The 21,816-nt window shown below is 38.6% G+C and overlaps 1 protein-coding gene across 4 annotated transcripts in view; it reads left to right on the plus strand.

Annotated features, from left to right (window-relative positions):
• NEK6 (NIMA related kinase 6) overlaps positions 1-21,816 on the plus strand; it is a 103,150-nt gene that overhangs the window by 5,123 nt on the left and 76,211 nt on the right. Inside the window, exon 1 of one of the 4 annotated variants that reach the window (XM_074973433.1) lies at positions 9,993-10,055. The exons of the other annotated variants lie outside the window; for them this stretch is intronic. The gene's annotated coding sequence lies outside the window, so the exon portion shown is untranslated. Of the gene's footprint in view, positions 1-9,992; positions 10,056-21,816 lie in introns of those variants that run through there. 4 annotated transcript variants of the gene reach the window in all.

The raw sequence follows: 21,816 nt of genomic DNA on the forward strand, positions 1-21,816 counted from the left end.
TTTTGGGAGTAAAGTGGATGTCACTAGCAGCTTTCAGCTTGTAGCTGCCAGTCATCTGGACACCATGTGTGTCTGCTTGTGAGACACTTTCAGCTAATTCTGGCAGCAAGTAACTTCATTCTGCTCCTTGGGTTCTTAAAGGGGAGGACTTCTGAAAAACTCACCTGTCTGCTGCATAAATCAGGTACTTCATAAATTACAGGTTCCTATGGGACTAGTTTATTTAAAGACAGTAGCAAGAAATCTTAAAGAAACATTTTTGGGAATGCCCAGGGTGTCTATCCACTACTATCCACGTTTGATGGCATAAATGAACTCCAAATATTTAGATTTGTCAGAATCAAGTACCAGTATTGTCTGTTTGCCAGATTAGCTGAATTTTTTTAAGATCCAGTCAACCATTAGTTTAACTTCCTGACACTGTGTTTAGAGAGAAGTACTTTGGGCGTGATCTAGCAAGCTGATGTCTGCTTTAATAAAATTCTTAATTTAAAATTTAAATAAAAAGTCAATAAGGGGTAAACCTCAGGTTTCCTTTCTGTCTCTGTGTGCAGCAAAATCAAACCCTAAAGATTTATGTATTTCATATTTTGCATAATGTTTATCCAAAGAACACCCGGATCATTTTATCTTTGGCATGAAGGGTGGAATCTACATTTCCATTCAAGATTTCAAAAGGTTATATGTTGTTAAACTGTGCAAAGCTCAGTTAATATATAAAGTGCATGGATTCTTTGGCTATGTCTACACTACAGCTTAGGTTGGTATGGCTTATGTAGCTCAGGGGAGTGAATCAAGCCCCCCCCCCCCCCCCCCCCCCGTGACATAAATTACACCGATGTAAGTGCTATGTCAGCGGAAGAGACTTTCCCGTTTGGATAGAGTGTCTTCACAGACGTTTCAGCAGTGCACCATGTGTGGACAAGCCCTTTAATGTCCATGTGGAACAAAAAAGTTTCTAAGGTCTCACCTGAAAGCTACCTTGGAGGGTATGTTAAGAAGTTGCCCTTAAAAGATTAAGAGGTCTTCAATAGTCTTTGCTCCTGTAATTAGTCCCATTAACTTTAACATGTTCTCTCCATACAGCCATTCTATTTGCAAAGTTTATAGTACAAATGCACAGTAATACTTAGTACTGATATTCAGTAGATCTCAAAAGTGCTTCAGAAGGCTGGGTAAGCATCCCCAATTTACAGTTAGAGAGACAACAGCAAAGAGAGGTGGGGACCTGTCCAAGGTCACACGTGCTGGGAACGGAACTCAGTGTGCTGTCTTCCAGTCCAGTGCCCTCCTCTCTGCACCACACTGTTATACAAGTTCTAGAAAAAGTTCTCAGAGGTTCCATTACAGACCCCTGTTATGAAAACAAATTAAGAAATAGTGAGATGAAAATACAATAAGTTTTGTAGATGCTCATGTACCACTTGTCTTTAAAAGCCACCAGCTTTCTTCAGGAAACATTCAGGCTGCAAAAGCTATATGGGTCTGCTGGGACTTTTTTGTTACACACCATATGTATTCAGCCAGAACTGTGTTGGGAAGCTTGCAAGTTTGTCTCCCCTTAATCCTTGAGCAATAACGAGCCATTGGGATGATGCATGGAGGAATAACCAACATGGGAATGTTTAGGTTGGACATCAGCAAGGAATTACTAACAATACATTGTGGTAGTTTATGGAATGGTCTCTTCAAGGAAGATGTGAGATCACTATTGCAGGGTTGTTCAGACCTGGACTAGACAAGACATTAGAGCATTTTCTTTAGGGAGCAGTTGTTCACTGGCTGCGGCATGGGCTGGAAATGATCTAATAGGTCTTTTCCATTTCTAAATTCTATGATTCAGGTTGTATTTTGATATCGTTAATGGTGGAGACAGGGAAAAACAAAGTATTTTATTGGGGGTAGGAGAGGAGTATGTATTGAAATAGAGGTGGTGGTCGCCCAAATGATAAAGTTCCAGACAGTTTATTAATACATAATCTTTTGAAATCTTGAATACGAATGTAGATTAAAAACTGCTCTTAAAGCAAAACTCTACTGTGGCAGATTCTAATCCCTACATTTAAATTATAGAGCAAATCAATATTTGTTTAAAGGCGCCTTAAATAAAACATTTATAATAAAAAATAACTAAATAGGAAGCTTCTGTCTTAATTCTTCTGTAGTGTAGGACATGGGGAATGAATATCCTACTTGAATACATGGCAAAATAACTCTAAAAGTTGTAAGACAAGATTTCTTTAAAAGGAAAACTAAACCAACACCTTCCTGATGTTAACTGTGGTTCAGACATGGCAGTTTGTATAGCTACAAATCTTTACATGGCTGAACTGTTCTTTTTGTATGTTGGCTTATTTTTACATGTGAATTGTTTTGGATCAAATTAAGATTACTTTACATTCTAACCTGTGCTGAGTAGTTAAACATCTGTACCTATAGTACCACAGTTTTGCATGCCTGAGAAATCTCTGGGGTTCAGTTTTGGTTTTTGAATACATTTTTTAATATTCAAAATAAACTATTTTATATTTTAAAAATATGAAAACTGACCTTTTAATTTCTAATAATGGACAGTATTTAATATAGCCCACTCTTTGCAATTAGAACTGTCATGGCATAGCACAGCTATGTTAGAAATTGTATTTTATTAAGTGGGACAGACGTTTTTAAAGTTATTTATGCAATGTTTACTTTGGTTTGGTGCTACTTTAAGTGTCTGGTATCATCATCAGATTCCAGCCAGTGAGCAGCTGCCTGTCACAGATGGGAGAGAGAAAAATTTCTCCTTTGCTGCTTGTTTCCAAATAGGTTTTCATGCAAAACCAACAGTAATATAATGAAAGCATCTTAGTTAAATTCATATTTGCTATTATTTATTTAGCTAAGTCAGGCAACAGACCATTTCTAGGACAAAATATTGGGTGAACTAAAATAAAAAGGGCCTACTTTGAAGAGTTACTGTCATTCTGATTAACCTTAAAGTGTCTGCAATTTTTTTAGTACAAATCAGTCTGTACTACTTCAATATATTAGTCAAATCATGTGTTAAATACTGAGTAAGACCTAGAAACTTTGTAAAATTGTTGCCATATGCTTGGAAGTAAAATGTTTCTACCTTGCAAGGCAGAGTGCATTACTTAATACATCTTTGTTAAGAAAGTAGATTTAGAAATACGGATGACTTTATTTAATATTTATTTTGACACATTGCCCAGAGCTGTGTAAAAAAAGTAATTCTCATTTGAAATGCAACTGGTGTCTCTACAGTGACGTTATTACTGCATGTGTTTAATATTTTTTCTTTCCATGCTTTTGCAACATTTATTGAATTATGTCTTATGATTTGGCTGTGTTTTGCGCAAATGAAGATGATACTATGTTCTTTTTTTGTTTGTTGTTTTATACAACAAGGTCTGATAGCCTGGAGAATTCTCAGGGAAATGTGTAGCAAATCCTTCTTTATTAACAATGACCTGAGCAGTAGCAAGTAGAATGCAGACTTAAGAGGAACAGATATGAAAATTGAGTATGGTCATGATTTTTTTAATGGAATCTCTTGCTCTGTTCAGCAATTTGAGATTGAATGTGAGAGCTCACGATTAAAAAATGGATAAATTATTTTATATTGGTATTTTTAAAATTGAGTTAATGCACAGGACTGCATTAACTGAGCCTTAGACCATATGTTATAGCGATCTGATATGTTGTTTTAATATTTGTGAATTAATACTACCCGCAATAGAAAATTTGTGAAAATTTGTCCGATACTTGAACTAAAGTTCACCAGTGTCATGACATGAAGAAAATTGTAACGTTTATTATTTAAACCTTTAAAAAATAAACAATACTTGGCATATATGTCTACTTTCATCCAAGTATCTCAAACAATTTACAGATGTTACTTAATTTATCCTCACTATACCTTACCCAGGCAAGGCATCATTATTATGCCCTCTTTAGAGACGGCTGCTGAAGTGAGCCATGAAGAAATTGTGCTTTGCCCTCTGTTACTCTGGGGATCAATAAGAGTTAGGAATATTATTTCATTGCACTAGCTCATTTGCATTTGGTTCTGTACAAAGGTGCATGAAGACACAGTCTCTGTCTTGAAGAGCTTATAGCCTCAAACTCTGATCTGGCAAAGTCTTATGCACTCCTCATTTCAAGCATGTCAGTAGTTGTGTTGGTTTCAGCCTAAACTGAAGCCTAACTGATTTATCCAAAGTCAAACAGGAAATCTGTGGCAGAACTTAGAACTGCACTGGACTAGCACTCAGGAGAACTGAGTTTCTTGAACTCAGGACTAGTCTTCCTTTCTTTGTAGACTAGCTAAGTGTACAACTAGATAGCTGGGATTATTTTCATGGAGAGTTGGTATGTGTGCAAATGTGTAGACTAGAACCCAAGCAAGTTCACCCATAGCTGCTGCCTGTCGCTGCCTGCCTCTGAGTCAGCAGCCTGCTCCTGGCTCAACTGGTGTAGAATGACTCAGGTTCCAGTTTCTCTCTTTCCATAGAGCCAACTGTCGTCCTTGTGACCAGAGAGTAACTCTTCATTGAGTTTGAAGCCATAGTGGGAACTTAAAATTGAAGGATGAGAGGGTGCTCTGGCTAGACTCTGCAACTGGTGATTCCTTTTTGGAATTTAAGCTAAAAAATGGATTGTAACATCACAGAAAATTGGCATGGTTCATCAAAGAGGAAAAGTGCCCTGCAGAGGATTTATAGAACATTGGTTTTGTGCCCTCTTTTAGCTTCTGAGAGGTTTTTTTCCCTTCTACTTCCTCCCACCCAAAAATAATAATAATATACTACTTGTTTTTTATTTAGAATGATCAAGAATAGCAAGTCTCTGGTTTTGCTGGAGGACTCTGGGAATCTCAGGATGTGTGTGTTTTGTGATCTCTTAAAGGGATGAAACTATAGAGTTGTTTACATTATTTCTCCCACGTGTTTATCAGGAATTTGACTAAAATGTTGTTAAACTTTTTTGGGTGTATGTTTTTAGCAGTCTGACTAAAAATTCCTTTCCCTCTCAGTAGCTCTGCTTTCATTCTTTTGAGTTGTGATAACTTCACTAGTTCTTCAAAGGGAAGTGAGACTTAAATTTCTAATGGAGAAGAGAAGCAGAAATGTTATTTGTAACAATCTTTCAGGCTTTTTTATACAACACCAAGAATCTGAAAATGAACAGCCTTATGTCTTTTCACTTGCAGGTCAGCTTTAATCAATTTGGAAAATCTAAATGGTGGCTTTGAGCTATTACTACACTAAGGCCTGGGCTACACTAGGCGTGTTCGAACTAAGATATGCAACTTCAACTACGCTATTTGTGTAACTGAAGTCGAAGTATCTTAATTCGACTTACCTGGCTGTCCTCACCGCGGCAAGTCGACCGTGGCGGCTCCCACGTTGACTCCACTTACTCCTCCTGCCGAGGTGGAGTACAGGCATCTGTTCGGGGATCAATTTATCGCGTCTAGATGGGATGCGATAGATCGATCACTACCCGCTGATCCGGCGGGTAGTGAAGACGTACCCTAAGAACCAGTGCTGCCATGTGTAGCAGGCTGTATATACTAAAGTCACTGCTTTGTGGTAAATATTTTCTCTGTGTTTTCATAATCATTGTACTTAGAGTAAGTGCTTCTTCGTGGGTGTTACACATTTGTATAGGGAAATTTTTAACTCACTGGAACTCCTTACTTCCTTCACAGGTCAGCTACTTAATTTATAACATCTTGTCAGTTGTAAGAATGTTACCATCCAAGAGTAAACAGTTGGTACAGTTCTCTACCTGTGTTTGCTTTAGTTCGTGGAATATTAGGGAAAGCTGTCGCTTATTTTGTAACTTCTTGGTTGAGATTTCTTTTAGTCTCTGCTTTGTTCTTTAAGGGGGGCTTTTATGATGATTTTTATTAACTGTTTTTGCTCTCACAAAAGCAGGAAAAGGGGAAAGGCAGGGGCAAGAAAAACAGCAGCAATTATATCAACAATCTTTGAAAAAGACCATTAATCATGTCACAACTATTTCAACTTTTGCCATGTATGCATTGATTACAAAGCTTAAAAGCAGAAAATGGATGAATTCAGTATTTGTTATAGGAAATGCTTCCCCTCGCCCTCTTCATCAGGATAAGTCTTATAATGCTTCTATATCCTTTTTAGCTACAATTAAAAAAAATGTTTGTCAGAACTCTTAAGGTTATCTTGTGGACGCATGCTCATCTGTGGGAGTGTTTGGATTTTAATAGTTCTGTAAAGGAAAGGGTTGTTTGTTTCTACAGATGTTCTGTTGGACTGTTATTAAATAGTGCTTTTTAATTAAAGTAAAAGCCCCTTCCAACGCTACAGGGTTTCAATATGCTTATTAAAAGAGGGGGTTAGAAACTGTGCCTAGAGAGAGCTTTTTCTTAACATTTCCAACCTTTGCTGTTCACCAGTGCTGGTGCCCTGGTGGGAGTCCTAGTGGTAGGCAAGCTGCTGGCTGGCCTTTTTTACTGCTGTGTCATCTTACCCTGCCCAGAGTGTCTTTGGGAGAAGTAAGGACAAGCAGGAAACATGTCACACAGCAGTGGATGCCAGTATCCTGTCTACACTGGCGCATCCACTGTTGCTATCTGTAGTGGAAGTACAATGGTAGGAAATTTTCAGAAAAGCATAGTGTAGACAAGGCCAGAGAGGCTAAATACTTCAATATTGAACTGTATTTCTTCAGTTATCTGGGAATGTTGAAGTGTAATCTTCTAGGTTTTCCTCTCTTTTATGCTTTTCTGTTATATATTTGTAAGATGAAGCTTCTTCTGGCAAAAGCAGGTTTCAGCAACTGCAACGACTCTTTGAGGATCTAATAAGTCCCCCAAGGAGCAAGTGTTCCAGTTACACTTTCCTTTCCTCCCAGAGGAAAACTGTGATTCATTCTCATGGAGAAAAGCAACTCTTATAATATTTTGGGTAAAACATACTGTAGGGCTTGTTTCTTAATGGAATTGTACTGTAACTTTTTGAAAGACAAAATCAGCCCTTTGGAATTGGCTGTGTTGTAAGTAAGTCGCACGGCAGTGTTGCCTTTAGTATAATTCTGTCTCTGCAAAAACCTTTATATTTTGTTTGCTTAGGCGTTAAAAACTGTCAAATTGGTAATAAAGGAAATGAGGACTTTATATCTTCGGATCAGGTAATTCAGAATGACTGTATTCACTGCTTCAGCGCCACTTGCTCCATCAGTAATAGCAGCCAGTGAAAAACAAGGTGATATTCCACCCCTGCTCTGATGTCATATCTGGGCAAAACTGTCAGAGTATCTGCAGTTCTGTAGGATTTTACATTTTTACATTAAAACAACGATGACATCTCATATGCATGCTGTGCTGGTGACAAATGCCAGATTGGCAGCCCTGCACACTGGAGTCCTCCAGCCACAGGAGAAGCATATGTGGCATGAGCAGCAGTGAAGATTTCCCATAATGCATCCTGCCAGTGTGTCTCAGCCTTACTTTGAGGGCCCCCATTGTGAGGGTGACAGGAGAATTTGTCAGTATCACTTGACTTCTGTGAGAAATTGGCCAGCTAAGTATAGGTTGAAGGGAAGTTGGGTATAGTTCATTTGCATTTATAAAACAATACACCCCCACCCTGCAAAAAACCCCAATACCCACTCTCTCAGCATGTGTATGTGTAGTGTATTGCTGTAAAATATATAAAAAGTTTCAGCTGGCTGGTTCAGTATGCTGATGACACCAATCTCCTCTGACCTAGACAAAGCAATCACTTGCCTTTCCTGGTGGTTGGTTGACATTGGGGCACAATTGAGGGTCAGCTGGCTGATACTCCAAATGGATAAGAGTGAGGTGGTGTCAGTTGTTTGGGGGAAGCAACAGTAAGATGTGGTGAGGATAATATCTGCCATTTAGAGTGTGTGTCCACTATTTGTTGTTCAAGATTGTATCTAGTGGCCAGGTTAGTGCTCCTAGATCACCAAGCAGCAGAAATGGCCTGGGCAGCTTTCCTTCAGATATTTGTCGCCAAGAGGCTGCATTTGTTTATAATATAAACCTTGTTGATGTCATCTGTGTTTTTTCACCTTGACGCTGTTACCACAGAGTGGGGCTACATTTTTTTTTAAAGTGAAGCTGGTGCAGAATTGCTGTGAGCTTATTACAGAGGTACCTTGGCTCAGGCTTACCAGTTGGTTTCCTGATCAACTTTTGACTTGGCTTCTCTTTGAGGCATGGATCATCTCTTTGTTATAGGTTTGTACAGTGACTACCACAGTGGGGCTGGGATCTCTAGGTGCTGCCACAATGCATATAAATAATTATAAAGCCCTGAGATTCTGGGCTCTATGTACTCTCTCCCCATGCTGTGCTATCACGTTTGAGATCAGCAAAGGTGCTCAAACTGGAACCTCCTCAATATAAAAATGAGGAAGATGCTGGCAGAGTATTCTCTGTGAGGCCCCTTGACTTTAGAACTCACTTCTCCTTTTCCTGTCTTTGTCTGAAATTGTCTGAATCTGTTGACTCATGGCTCTAAGTTTGAGAAACCACATGGCTATGTAAAAATTTTCCCCACCCTTTCCCAGTTAGTCACTTCTTTCCTGAAGTATCAGATACCCTACTCTTTTTTTTTTTTTTTTTTTTTAAGGAGTGTAATTCTGGCCATAAATACATCTTTTTGAACTTAACTTTGTAGATCAGTGAGTTGAATTCTTTTAGCAAATACTGTATTGTGTGGGACTGGGAATTGGTTTGCATATGAGGCTGTATTGAGTGGATACCTAATAAAATGTGTTTTGTGTAAAAACAACAACAAAAAAAAAACAACAAAAAAAAAACTATTAGATGACATGTCAGTAAGATTATAAGCTGGCTCATTTTCTTAGCTGCTCCGTATGAAGTCTAGCAGGGAGTTAGGATTTCAGTTTCCAGCTAAGAGTTATGGTTTTAGTGAAGTTTTTCATGATAAGTTTCTTTGTGGGAAAGGATTTTTATAATATCTGTTTTTCAGATTTACCACAACACAATATACCATACTGTAAAGCGATAGCTTGTAAGGTTATTAACTCAGTCATTTGATTTGTACCTCACAGCTATCAAGACCCAGCCATAGGCAGCAGTGATTAATTGTGTGATGATGTATTGGCCACATGTGTAGTCTCTAGTATTGTACTTGAACCATTAGCAGACGAATTGCTCTTCTGTTTTTTTAAAATAACTGAATTGAACTTCTCACTACTTGAAAGAGGCAATTAAAAAAAGCACACTAAAAATGGAATATTTTGCTATGGTTCTCCACATACATACTCTGGTTCACTTTTTTCTGTTAATAAGTGAGGAATTTTATTTATATACATCCTTCATTGCTTTATCTTGAGCACATCATATCCATTAATTAATTGATCCTTGCAATACCTCTGTAAGGTAAGGCAGTAGTAGTATCCCCATTTTACAGATGGAGAACTGAGGCACAGATAGAATAAGGCCTGGTTTACATCTGAAAATTAGATTGACCTAGCTACGTTGCTCAGGGGCTGTGAAAAATTTTGCACCCTGTGTGATGTGGTTAGGTCAACCTGACCACAGCTGTATAGACACAGCTAGGCAAATGGAAAAATTCTTCTGGTGGTAGAGGTGGGACTATATTCCAGATCTCTTTACTCCTCTATCCAGTACATTACCCCCAGGACCATTCTGACTCACAGATTGACTTTGGTTCACATACATGTATTGTGAGATGTATCACAGCTTAAAAAATGTTATTCACACTTCCTGTTGCTGTAAGCACTAGAATTACAAACAAACAAACCAAAAAAACAAAACCTTGAATGAGTACTTAATAGTATGCATGGCTTTTGGAGAGAGTCAGCAGAATGGGTGAGTCTGTTTTCCAAAGCTGGTGAAAGACAGCTTTGTCTGCATTCAGCATTTGAACCTACAATACTGTAGAGTCTGTGTCACAATTAGGGAACATTTGCTGAAAGCAGGAAGTCTCAAGAGCTCCAGTCTAGTGAGTGTTATGGACATATCAAGCACGCAGAAGTAGCTGAACCATGTGGTAAGATTGGTTCCATAGGAAGGAACATAGAATAATGCCTTACTACATCAGACCAGTGGGCCACCAGAACAGATTTCTGTTATGAAGAGGTGTCTAGGTATGAATTTCACTTCAGTATAGTAAGGACCAATGATGAGGTTGTAAGATGAGTGATATAAAGGTTGATTTTAGTCCTCCTGAAGATTTGAACAACTGCATGTAGGACTTATTTAATTTTTTATGCTTGATACTGTAAACATAGGATTTGATAATTTGAAATTTAAAATCGAATAATCTTAACTTGCACAAAAGATGGAATGAGGGTCTCTGATATCATATGGAAAGAAAGACTAGGTGGAGTTAAAGTAGCACTGACTAATGGAATTGTGAAGTAAGAGGATAAATAGATGAAACCTCCATTTTCATAGGGTCTAGTTTCTGAAATGCCAACATATCTGAGTTTTGTATGCCCCTTGGCAATCCTTGTGTTCTAGAGTGTAGAAAAGGCTAGGCCTGGATAGTTATCTATATGATACCTCTTCCTTTTCGTGCTTGTGGACATGTTTGTCACTGGGGTGGCTTTCCTTCTGTTTTGACTGACAAATTATCTGTTAGTGCAAGAAGAAAAATCAATGCAGAATAGAATGTGTTTTCACTGGTAGTTTGAGCTTCAGCAAATCTTGAATAAATGTGGCAGTATTTTATGCAGCACTCTAATCAACTAGTAAATATTCTGACTTCACTACTAAACATTTTCTGTTTATCCTAATATCTCATTCTTTTGTCTGTGTGTTCCTCCTTTCTCATGCATTACTGTTACTTTCTTGAAAATGGTTATAAGGCTGCTGGCTCTGGTGTGACAACTTTTTCAATTTGTGGGAATTTGCACTACCAGAACATTCTGCTGTTTTTATAGAAACCTTGCTCACCTAGCCCATGTCACTTCTAAACATCTATAAATCACTGCAGTAATCTACATATTTATTTTGTGATTCTGTCTAGTGGTTAGAGCAGGGCATAGAGTCAGGACAGATCTGTTCTGTTCCCAGCTCTGACTCTCTCTATGACCTTGGGAAAGGTCACTTAATAGTTCTGTGCCTTACTTACCACTGCGTGTTAAATAATGCCTACCACACAGAAACATTAGAAAGTATATCTGTAAAACACTTTCAGATCCTTCAATGCATAGTATTGTACATACAAAGGTTTGCTGTTGTTTATTAAGGTGGCTCCCTTGAGGGATAACCCAAGAATCTCATTGGATGTCCAGACTTGAACCAAGCAAGAGATCTGATGTAGTGTAATTGTTTCCCATAAGCACAAAGAGGTTCAGTTTCATCCTTCCTAGCAGAAGAATCTAGCAGGCTACATTGTTCAGTCTCTTCTATCAGTTACTGCTATTAGTCAAAAATAAATTAATAGATATAACAAAAATTATTCGGAAAGAATTTCTAAAAAAAGGTAATGCAAAGCAGAGTCAGTCTCTTATTTGCTTTTGCACTATCATATCCACTATTAAATTAATTTCATTGCAGGAAATTAAATAGGAAAAATAGTAAAACAGCCTCCAGGTGAAACCATTTTAAGACAAAGCTGGAGTTGCATCTACAAATAAGGTACCTGTGTATGGCTTTTTGATCCATCAACTTTGTTAGAATTTCAAATGAAAATGAAAATGTAGGAGTAAAACCAATAAACTTAGAAAAGCTGAGAGAGATTGTCTAATAATCACAGACCATTCATTGGCTAGATAATGGCCAGTAAACATTTGGTGACTAAATTAGTTGTTTATATCAGTTTTATTTTAAATTGGTTTGATTTGTTTCCCAGCTGTCACTACTCTTTAATTTTATCTTTGTCATCTTAGCACTTGATTTTTGCCTGGTACTTAGGCTATGTCTGAACCTGATTTTAAGTTGGGTTCATGTTTGTGACCTGTTACTGGGTCAGTTTTCCCATTCATTCCTATGGTAGCTGGGAATACTTTTTCCATTAGGGCTAATGGGGCATGGATGCTTAAAACCTTCATGTTTTGGGGAAAAGAATACAACTTGTCAATGGTAGAATCTGTCTCTGTATAAAATTCTTGATAAGTGGTGTTGCTTTACTCAGGCATTCCACAGCTGTTAGCATGATTTGCATTGAGTACAGATAGTTTTAAAATAAGGTAAATATTTAGGGCCTCTTTTGAAACAAACTGGCTGTTGCATTTATGTAAATGTGTAATAGCACGCAGCTGCCTGAAAATGGTGATGGACTGGTCCATGGTGTAATTTCTTGGGTGTGTTCAGGAGCATTATTGACAGAGATTGATAATGTCAAGAAGGTTATTGGAAAATTAACTTTCACTCAGCTGTCAGGGGAGAAGGTAGCTCAGTTTCTGAGGTAATATTGCCATAGAGGAAGTTGCTGCAGAGAAGTGGCTGCAAGTGCGTCACCTTGGAGGTATAGGACCTGCAGCGTTTGTAAGAGAAGGGACAGACGGCAGTGGGAATTTATAGCTATTGCCCTGGTGAGTAAAACCTCATTTTTCTGGATCTCTAAAATACTAAATATGTACCCCATGGTACGTAAAGTAGCAGTGATCTGAGATCAGTGCTGTGTCTAGGCACAAATATCTTGGCAGTCAAAGGAGGTTGGGAAGGAAAAGCAGGGGGTAGACAGGGTAGTCAAATCCCCCCCCCCCCCCATCAGCTTAAGGGCATTACTGACTGATAGTACTTAGCTTTGTGCTACTGCATTGAGAACATTTGTATTAGAATATGTTGTGCATGCACAATTTATTTATAATTTTCTTTTAAGGTTGATTCTCAGTTTCTTTGCAGAACATTATGTGCAGACCTTTCTGTAGAAGAATTGGACTTGATTTAAAAAAGACAGTCTTGTGAATCCTGAAGGAATTTGGGCATTTAGCCCAGGAAGGGGAGAGTCCCCTTCTCTGCAAGAGCTTAAAGTTAACCCTAGTCATCAGCAGAAGAAGTAATAAAAGCCGCTCTACAGACTGCAGAAGGATCACCTCATAGTCTCACTCTAAAAAGTATCGGTGTGACCCTTATTCTTTGGGAATAACTTGTCCATATGGGCAAGGAATTGTATTTACTTTAAGGCAACCTTGTTGTTCAAAGTGAAACACAACTGTTAATATAAAGTTAGCAAGAACAGTAATTAAAAACTGGTGCTGTCAGTTCCAGATGTGATGGGATGCTTTTGCAGAATATATCGGAAAATGATTAATGATTTTATTCAGGAGATAGAACACATTTATAAATTAGTACTCTTCTTGACATATATTCTCAGGAAAAAAGAAAAGGAGTACTTGTGGCACCTTAGAGACTAACCAATTTATTTGAGCATAAGCTTTCGTGAGCTACAGCTCACTTCATCGGATGCATAGCTCATGAAAGCTTATGCTCAGATAAATTGGTTAGTCTCTAAGGTGCCACAAGTACTCCTTTTCTTTTTGCGAATACAGACTAACACGGCTGTTACTCTGAAACCTGTCATTCTCAGGAAAAAAAGTCTCTAATTTAGTTTTTTTTTTTTTTTAATTTAAGGAGAAAAAAGTTTAATCTTTTTATACAGGCAAAAGTTCTGCTTCCGTTTGGCTATTAGTTGCAGGATCCAGATGCTGCGAAAGCTATTCTTGCAATGTTAGCATCTGGCTGCTTTGCAAGTTTTGCATACACTTTTATGAGGTGGTTTTGAAGTTGCCTTTGGATTTGAATCACGTGATTCTTCAGAGTGTCTGACTTGCATAATTCTCAACATCATTTCCTCTTACTTTTGATTATGAGAAATGTAAATACTTCAAGCTGTTCTGGCTTATTTGAAGTTAAGTGCAAGTATGTTTTCTATTCCTGCCCTTAGCCCTTGGCAGATTCCCTCTGCAGCAGGACAGGTATACTGGCTCCTGGTTTCTCATCCCTTAGAATATTCATGTTATGGGGCCACAAACCGAGTCCATGGGCATAGTGATTAGATCAGGGAACTAAGAGTCAGGACGGACTTCTGGGCTGTCTGCCCCTCTATGACATTGACTCACGACCTGAGCTGTGGTACCTCTTGGTGCCTAAACACATTGAGAAATGACAACAGTACTTCAGAGGTGTGCTGTGAGGATTACTTGATGTTTGTAAAGGGCTCTGAAATGGTTCAATTAAAAGGGGCTACACCCTGGCAAAACCGGTAGTGTTTATTATCACTAGACTTTTTTTAGGAAGATGTCTTAGGATTTAGTATTAATACTATTGTATTTATTTAGCATTTAGTGAGATCAGCTGAGACATTTCATTTTAACAGTTCCTAGATTAAAGTTTTGGGAGAGCGGGGGTAGAAATTGATGGAAGGTCCTCCTGTACACTGGAGCTGACTTCCCTTATTGATTTTCTAGAGTCTGTTTGACCTAGGGAATGGTGTATAAGGCCCATCTGTTTGCTAAGGCTTTTGCTTGAGAGTGCTAGTTGTATTTGGTTTATAGAAGTGGGCTGGGTAAGTGGTTAGGCATCTTAGTTGTGCTCTTTATGGTGGCAAACTGTAATTCTGGGGATTGGTTTAGATACTGCACCTTTCATGGCAACACATGGCTAATACTGATTTCAGTATTGTTTTAATGATATTAATGTGTCTAGCAGCCTATTCAGCAAGGTCATGTTATATAAATAACATATTTACAGCCTATATTCTTCTGTTAATCAGGAATGCACAAATTCTGAGAATGGTAACAGAAATGTTCTTATATAACTTTGGCTTCAGGCTTGAAAGCTTTATTCTTTGTAAATTAAAAGGTAAGCATGTTTTTGCATGCTTGGTAACCAAGACAGTAAAATTCCAGATAGTTTTAATATGGATGTATATTAGTTACAGTAGTAGCATGGGGTGTCAGCTGATGATGTTTCAAAGAATGTGAACATTTGTATAGTGGATATCTATATGGAGTTCAAGGTTGCAAAGAAAAGCACTTGAAAGGCCCTATGTCTCAATTTAGCTAATATATAGGCCCTTTAATTTAAAAAAAGATTATCTATCCTATCTGTTGAATGTCTTAAATATACATATACCCATTTGTGTGTGTGTCTGAGAACAGAAATAAGAGGTAAGAATAGTATAGTTAGCCTGATGTGAAGGCACATTGACCTCTTGTCACATTGATTATGCAGTCATAACTATAAATCGCCAAGTGCTCTTGGCACCGATTCTAGGATTCTTTAATGGGAGCCACGTGAAAGAATCTTGTAATGAATGGTGTGAGCTACATTTAAAACCATATTCAGGAGACTTTCTTTAAAAACAATATCTTATTTCAGTTGGGCCCAAGTTCTAAGGAACTCATTTGGCAAGTGATTTGCATTAAAAAAAAAAAAAAAAAAGCATAAACACTTCCAAATCAAAACCTTCCTCCAAATCTATATTGCAAATGGCAGTAGAGTAGGTGACCTAGAAGCAAATGGTGTTTTATAAGTCTTCTAGAGAAAAATAAGGGGAGCAAAAGGAAAGCGGTATAAGACAAAATACAGATCACTCTGCCTGAGAAATAGCCTAAATTAGCTTGAGTTAAACCTTTCACATGTGGTGAAGAAGGGGGTGTGTGTGTGAGAGAGAGGAGAATAATAAGGACTTCGAAAATATCAGGGGGATATTTATTAGTAGAAACAATAGGCCTATTAATAAACAGAAATTAATAAGGATTCAAATATGGCAGAGATATTTAACACCTTTTATTTAAAGGTAGATTTTTTTCTTTCTTAAGAAAAGTAGTTTGAGCAGTTTGGGTGCCACTTCCTTGGGATTCCATAAGGGTCTATGCAAGTTTATGCCATGCTGGTTTGTGGCTTTAGTTTTAGTTTACAAAAAAAATTGTAAATATAATTTATAGTGAGTGAATACTGTAGATGGAAAATGTGGACATGTACAAATTGGGTGGTTTGGATGATATGCATTTTAAGGGAATGAGCCAACAAACTTTTCCAACTACTGACAACTCTTCTTGAAAAGTCAGTTGGTTTGGTACTAGAAGAGTGAAGAAAAGTAAATTGTATGACCAGTCTTCAAAAGAGAAAATGATCTGTGGCTGAAGCAATTGTAAGTAAAGGGTGATAATAAAGATCTGTATATTAGATTGTTGGGAGAGGTATAGGAGTGTATTGAAAGAATCAGTGCTGAATCCCACTTTGAACAAATGAAAGCTAATATATATGGGAAAAAGAAATCTGTAGCATACATGTTCAATGGAAGGAAAAAGCTGCATGCTGAAAAAAGTGATAATGGACTGTGAAATAGACATGAGTGATGATGTGATGGATAAAGTCAAAGTAGGATTGGATTGCATATTCCAAAGCATTCTGCCATGGAGGTGAGTGCCAATAGTTCCTCCCTTTCTGACTCCGGTATGACTGCATCTAAAAATAGCATTTGGCTGTGGACATCTCATTATCAAAAGATATGAAGATTCAAAGATAAGCAACAGAAAATAAGGGGGCTGGAGAAAGACTTATTTCTGACTTGAAAAAGTGGCCTTTACATTGTCCCTGGCTGCTTATACAACACTTAAATAGAGAATGAGACTTGTGGGCCAGTGTTAATGACCATTACAATACTGTCACCCAACAAAGTAAATTTAAAAAACCCTAATCTCAACATCACTCCCCCAGGCGGGTGGCTCGGAGAAGTGATGGACCTTAAACTGTGACTATGAACTGGACAGCAGGGTCTTGGGCTCTGTTGGGCCAGTAAGAGGAAAAAAATTCCAAAGGTAGGGGCTGTCCACTGACTATGTCCAAGCTCCAGGCCCCGTAGATTTAAATCTAAGGACTTTTAGTAGTGTTTGCAAGCTGACTCACTCTGATGTGGCGGCACGTATTGTAAGGAATGAGATGGCTTCTGAGGTAGGAAAGATTAAAATGTACAAAGCATTAAGAAAGGTAAATATACATAGCTTGATGGACATAAGTTTACAAATATTTGAATGATGTCATGGGATGCTTGCCTTTAATTGTTTGTATCATTTTCTTAATTGGTAAAATGAAGACGATGATAGTTAGTAACTACGGCACAGGAGAGTGCTGAGGACTGGCTAGTTAAGTTTGTAAAATGTTTGGATCTGAAGTACTTTTATTATTATTACTTTTAAAATGTGGTACTTGATGGTCTTTCCATAGTTTAAACAGGGTGATAAATAATGGAGAAAACTATGACAAACCATGCTATTTTTTAGAAATAAGTTGGGTTTCTTGGGGAGTTTGTCCAGCTACTACAATGTAGAATATTCGGTAGTATTTCTGTTGAAAGATTAATCTCAGTGACTAATGTAAACCTTGAGCTGTGGGTGAAGAAGGATTTGAAACAAAGTGGGAAGTTTGCTGCAAATATTTAAATATTGGCAAGTAGCATTAGTTCTATTGACATCTGTAGCGAGTGGCTCTGAATAGCTCTAAGGGCAGCGCTTTCACGTGGCTTGTGTGGTCGTGGCAGAGTGCTGGGAGAGAGCTCTCCCAGTGCCCTTAAAAACCCCCACCTCTACGAGGGGCGTAGCTGCCAGTGCTGGTGCACTGTCTACATTGGCACTTTACAGCACTGAAACTTGCTGTGCTCAGGGGGGTGTTTTTTCACACCCCTGTGCGAGAGAATTGCAGCACTGTAAATTGCCAGTGTAGACAAGCCCTAAGTTTGTTGACTTACTGTCACAGAGTCCTAGATATTAAGGTCAGAAGGGACCATTATGATCATCTAGTCTGACCTCCTGCACAGTTCAGGCCACAGAATCTCAGCCACCCACTCCTGCAATAAACCTCTCACCTATGTCTGAACTATTGAAGTCCTCAAATCATGGTTTAAAGACTTCAAGGTGCAGAGAATCCTCCAGCAAGTGACCCGTGCCCCACGCTGCAGAGGAAGGCGAAAACCCCCCAGGGCCTCTTCCAATCTGCTCTGGAGGAAAATTCCTTCCCGACCCCAAATATGGCAATCAGCTGAACCCTGAGCATGTCATTTTGCTCCTAAGTATGGAACAGTGAATTACAGTGGCTGTCACCATTTGTTTAATGAATATCAGTTGTTGACATGACATAATATGAAAAAAGCTCTAGGGTTTTCAGTTCTTTAACTAAAGTGTTCTCAGTTAATCAATTTTGATATCTTCAAGGAAACAATGCTCAGCACTCTAGCTGTTGCAACTAGTAAAGACTACACAAAGTCTTAACAAAACCTCATCTGCACCTGCCTTCAGGATAAATTATTCTAATACCCATAAAATGGGATATATGTGACTAAAATATTAAAAAGACTTCAGTTCTTTGCTTCCAGTTAAGGGTCTGTCAGCTTTTCCATTATAAAGCTTCGCTTCTCTCTTTTTTTTTTTTAGGGGTTTATAACTTGCATGTAAAATTTTTGCTGAGGGCTGAAACTTGGCTTCTGTATTTGAGCCTGGCAGCAGATATTTACATATTCATTATTTTTCAGATATAAGAAAAATAAAGAAATATTTTTTTCATTTAAATATTTCACCTTGCCATGTACATATGTAACTCTCATTAGAGGTAGTTACCCATTTAGGTGATACTCCACTTGGAACAGTAAAGACAAAAAAAAAAAATCTTGACTAAGATACATTTTTGCACTTGTATAAATGTAAAGAAAGACTGAATTAAAAAAATTGCAGTGGATTAATTGATTACTTTTGGGATTTAAAAATATGGTCAATAAATTTTGAAAAGAAACTCTTGCTTTCAGTCAGGAACTGTTTCATAAGACATTTTACTACCAAACAACTACATGTTTTAAAGACTGAATGAATGCCTTGTTACTCTGGAGCAATGGTTCTCAAACAGGGGTCTGGGGCCCCCCTGCGGGGCTGCGAGCAGGTTTCACCGAGGGGGGTTCACCAAGCAGGGCCAGCACTGGACTTGGCTGGGGCTCAGGGCAGAAAGCTGAAGCCCCACCACATGAGGCTGACTCCCTGAGCCCCAAGCCCTGCCACCTGGAGCTGGAGCCCAAGGAACTTAACTTCCTGTGCCCCCTTGTGGCATGGAGCCCCAGGCACTTGCCCTGCTTTCTACCCCCTAACGCTGGTCCTGGCTTTTATATGCAGAAAACAGTTGTTGAGGCACAAGAGGGTGTGTGGAGTTCTTATAGGATGTTGGGGGAATGGGAAGGTGGGGGGCTCAGAAAGGAAAAGGTTGAGAACACCTGAACTGGAACCATTGTGGTCTATTGGGTGAGTTCATCTGCTTTTCAGCCTTGTCACCATATGTATTTGCATAGACACTAATGATTGTTGCCTTTTTTTGTTATATTGGCTCCACAATGCACACTTTAAAAACTTCTTAAACTTGAGAGATCGAGACAGTTGAATTTTGCTATTCTAGCTCTTTAGAGCTTGTGCCTTTGGGGAACAATAAAACTGAATTAGACAATATATTAGCTGTAAGTTTTAGGAACTGTATCCATGAACTAACATCACCATGACACAAGATCAACAGGCGTATTGTAGGGAGACCTCAATACCCTTTACACAGTCTTCATACTGATTAATAATGTATCTCCTTGGGTTTTGCAGGTGTACATTATTCAAGTTGAGTTATATTTTGGAGAATACTGTACAACTTCCTCTGACATAGTTTTAGGTTGGGTTATTGCTATGCCAGGAAAGCCCCATAGTGTAGATGCAGCCTACACCAATAGAAGGGGTTTTTCTGTTGGTGTAGGAACACCACCTGCCTGAACAATTTTAGCTATGTCAATGGAACCACTCTTCTGTTAACATCGTTGGGTCTACACTGGGGGTTATGTTGGCATAGCTCTGTCACGGGTGTAGTTTTTCACAACACTGGACAACATAACCATGCCAACATAATCTTCAAGTGCAGACCAAGCCTTAGATTTTGAAACTCTCAATTGATATGTGTGAGCTTCATGTCTGACAGTTTTTACCTTGAATTCCTGTCACTTTTTCTAGCTGTTAGTAAGAAAGAATGCATAGTCCCTGCTCTGAAGAGCTTATATTCTTTTTAATAGGTTTCTCTTCACTGTGGTATAAAAGCCACCTTTACGTATGTGGTCTGATCTTAGTCTCTTTAAGCAAAATGTTTGCTAAATTGTATTTTCTTACTCATTTCTTGCAGAATTCTCTCCTATCTAATGCATTTCAGTGGCATGTCTCAAGTTTTCTCCTTCAACGTCCCTATTAATAGTTCTTTAGTTTTGGCAGGTGTGTATTAAATGTTAACACTCTTTTTTTGGATGTTAAACTGCTATTTACTTATGATAATTTCTAGTCATTTTAAGGTGACTGTCGAGAGAGAGAGACGAACTGAGGAGGAAAAATTTGTCAAGGATTTACAGTAAATATTCTCTGCTTTTGGAAATGCTGTCAGAAGTTTGTTTAGGTTCAACTGAATTTTTGTCATGTGCCAGACGGAATCAGTCTGTTTATAATGAACTGGTCGTGTACTTCCACCAACAAAAAGGGAGGGTGAGAAACCAAAGCCTGCTCAGGATTTCCTATCTCCTTGTAATACAGGAGGGGGGGAGTATGCTGTTTAACCTAGCCTGTAATTAGGTTCTACATGGAAGCATATATTACTGTGCTTGTGTTGCCAAAGCACTTCAGTATGATAGATGGGATTTAAAGGTTGATCTGACTAAATTGCAATGAGAATACTAACGACAAAGATATTTCTGTTGTGAAATATTCCTACCAGACATCATGGCTGTGGCATAAATGCTGTAAGATAATGGACAATAAAAGTCACTCGAAAATAATACTCTCCTAGGATTGGACTGCCTTTTCCATCGCACGTACACTGAACCAGGGAGATAATGTAATCATAAGCCTAGATCATCATTTAAAAATATAGGTAATCTCATATAGCATCTTGACAGATTTATTTTATGAGTAAGCTGGAGAGAAAACATTATTGGGCAGCAGAGAGGAAGGAAAGTATTATCATTGTGGTAGTGGTTACTTCGTAAAATAGTTTGCATCACTTCACTCTTTCAGGGAGCCTACTATAAATGACACAGCACTCACTAGAGATTGGAGAACCCTGGCTCCCGTGTGTAAAATGTTTGATTTGTACATCAGTCATTGACCGAAGAGCCTGCTCATCAGATACATAATATTAGAGCTTTTATTCACAATTAAGCGTTGGATCCCTCTGTGTATGCCACAGGGTGACTGGGCAGGGGCTTGATAGGGCACCCACTTGAATGCGGACAAATCATGCACAGGTATTTGGAAGGGTGTGTGTGACAGGATGCTCCCCCACTCTGGGGTGCCACCTGTTGTACTAGAATCCCACTGAGCCTGCCTGTTCCACCAGCCTGGGCTCCCTCACCCTGTCCTGCTATGCCAGGCCCTCAAGCCTCCTCTAGCACACACACAGGTAGGGACACGCCCAGCTGCAGAAAGACACAGACACTGAAATCAGCTTTGCATGGGAAGAATAGCTAGGGGATTGTCCAGTACTCAAATGCACACCTCCTCTGGGGTGCAAACCCAAAATTGCATTGTCTTGCTCTGCACAGAAATCTGTACAGCGTAAGCTCATAAAAATCGCTCCCTCCCTCAATGTGGAGGAAGATATGCACAGCTTCTTGTCACCCAGTTATGAATTGCACAAACTGGTTTAAAGAAAACAAAACAAGTTTGTTAACTAGAAAGTATAGATTGTAAGTGATTATAAAGGAAAGCAAACAGATCAAAGCAGATTACTGAGCAAATAAAGCAAACATGCAAACTAAACTTAATATGCTAAGGAAACTGGCTACAAGTAATTTCTCACCCTAA

This window comes from Natator depressus, chromosome 16 (assembly GCF_965152275.1).
Source record: "Natator depressus isolate rNatDep1 chromosome 16, rNatDep2.hap1, whole genome shotgun sequence".
Classification (NCBI taxonomy): domain Eukaryota; kingdom Metazoa; phylum Chordata; order Testudines; family Cheloniidae; genus Natator; species Natator depressus.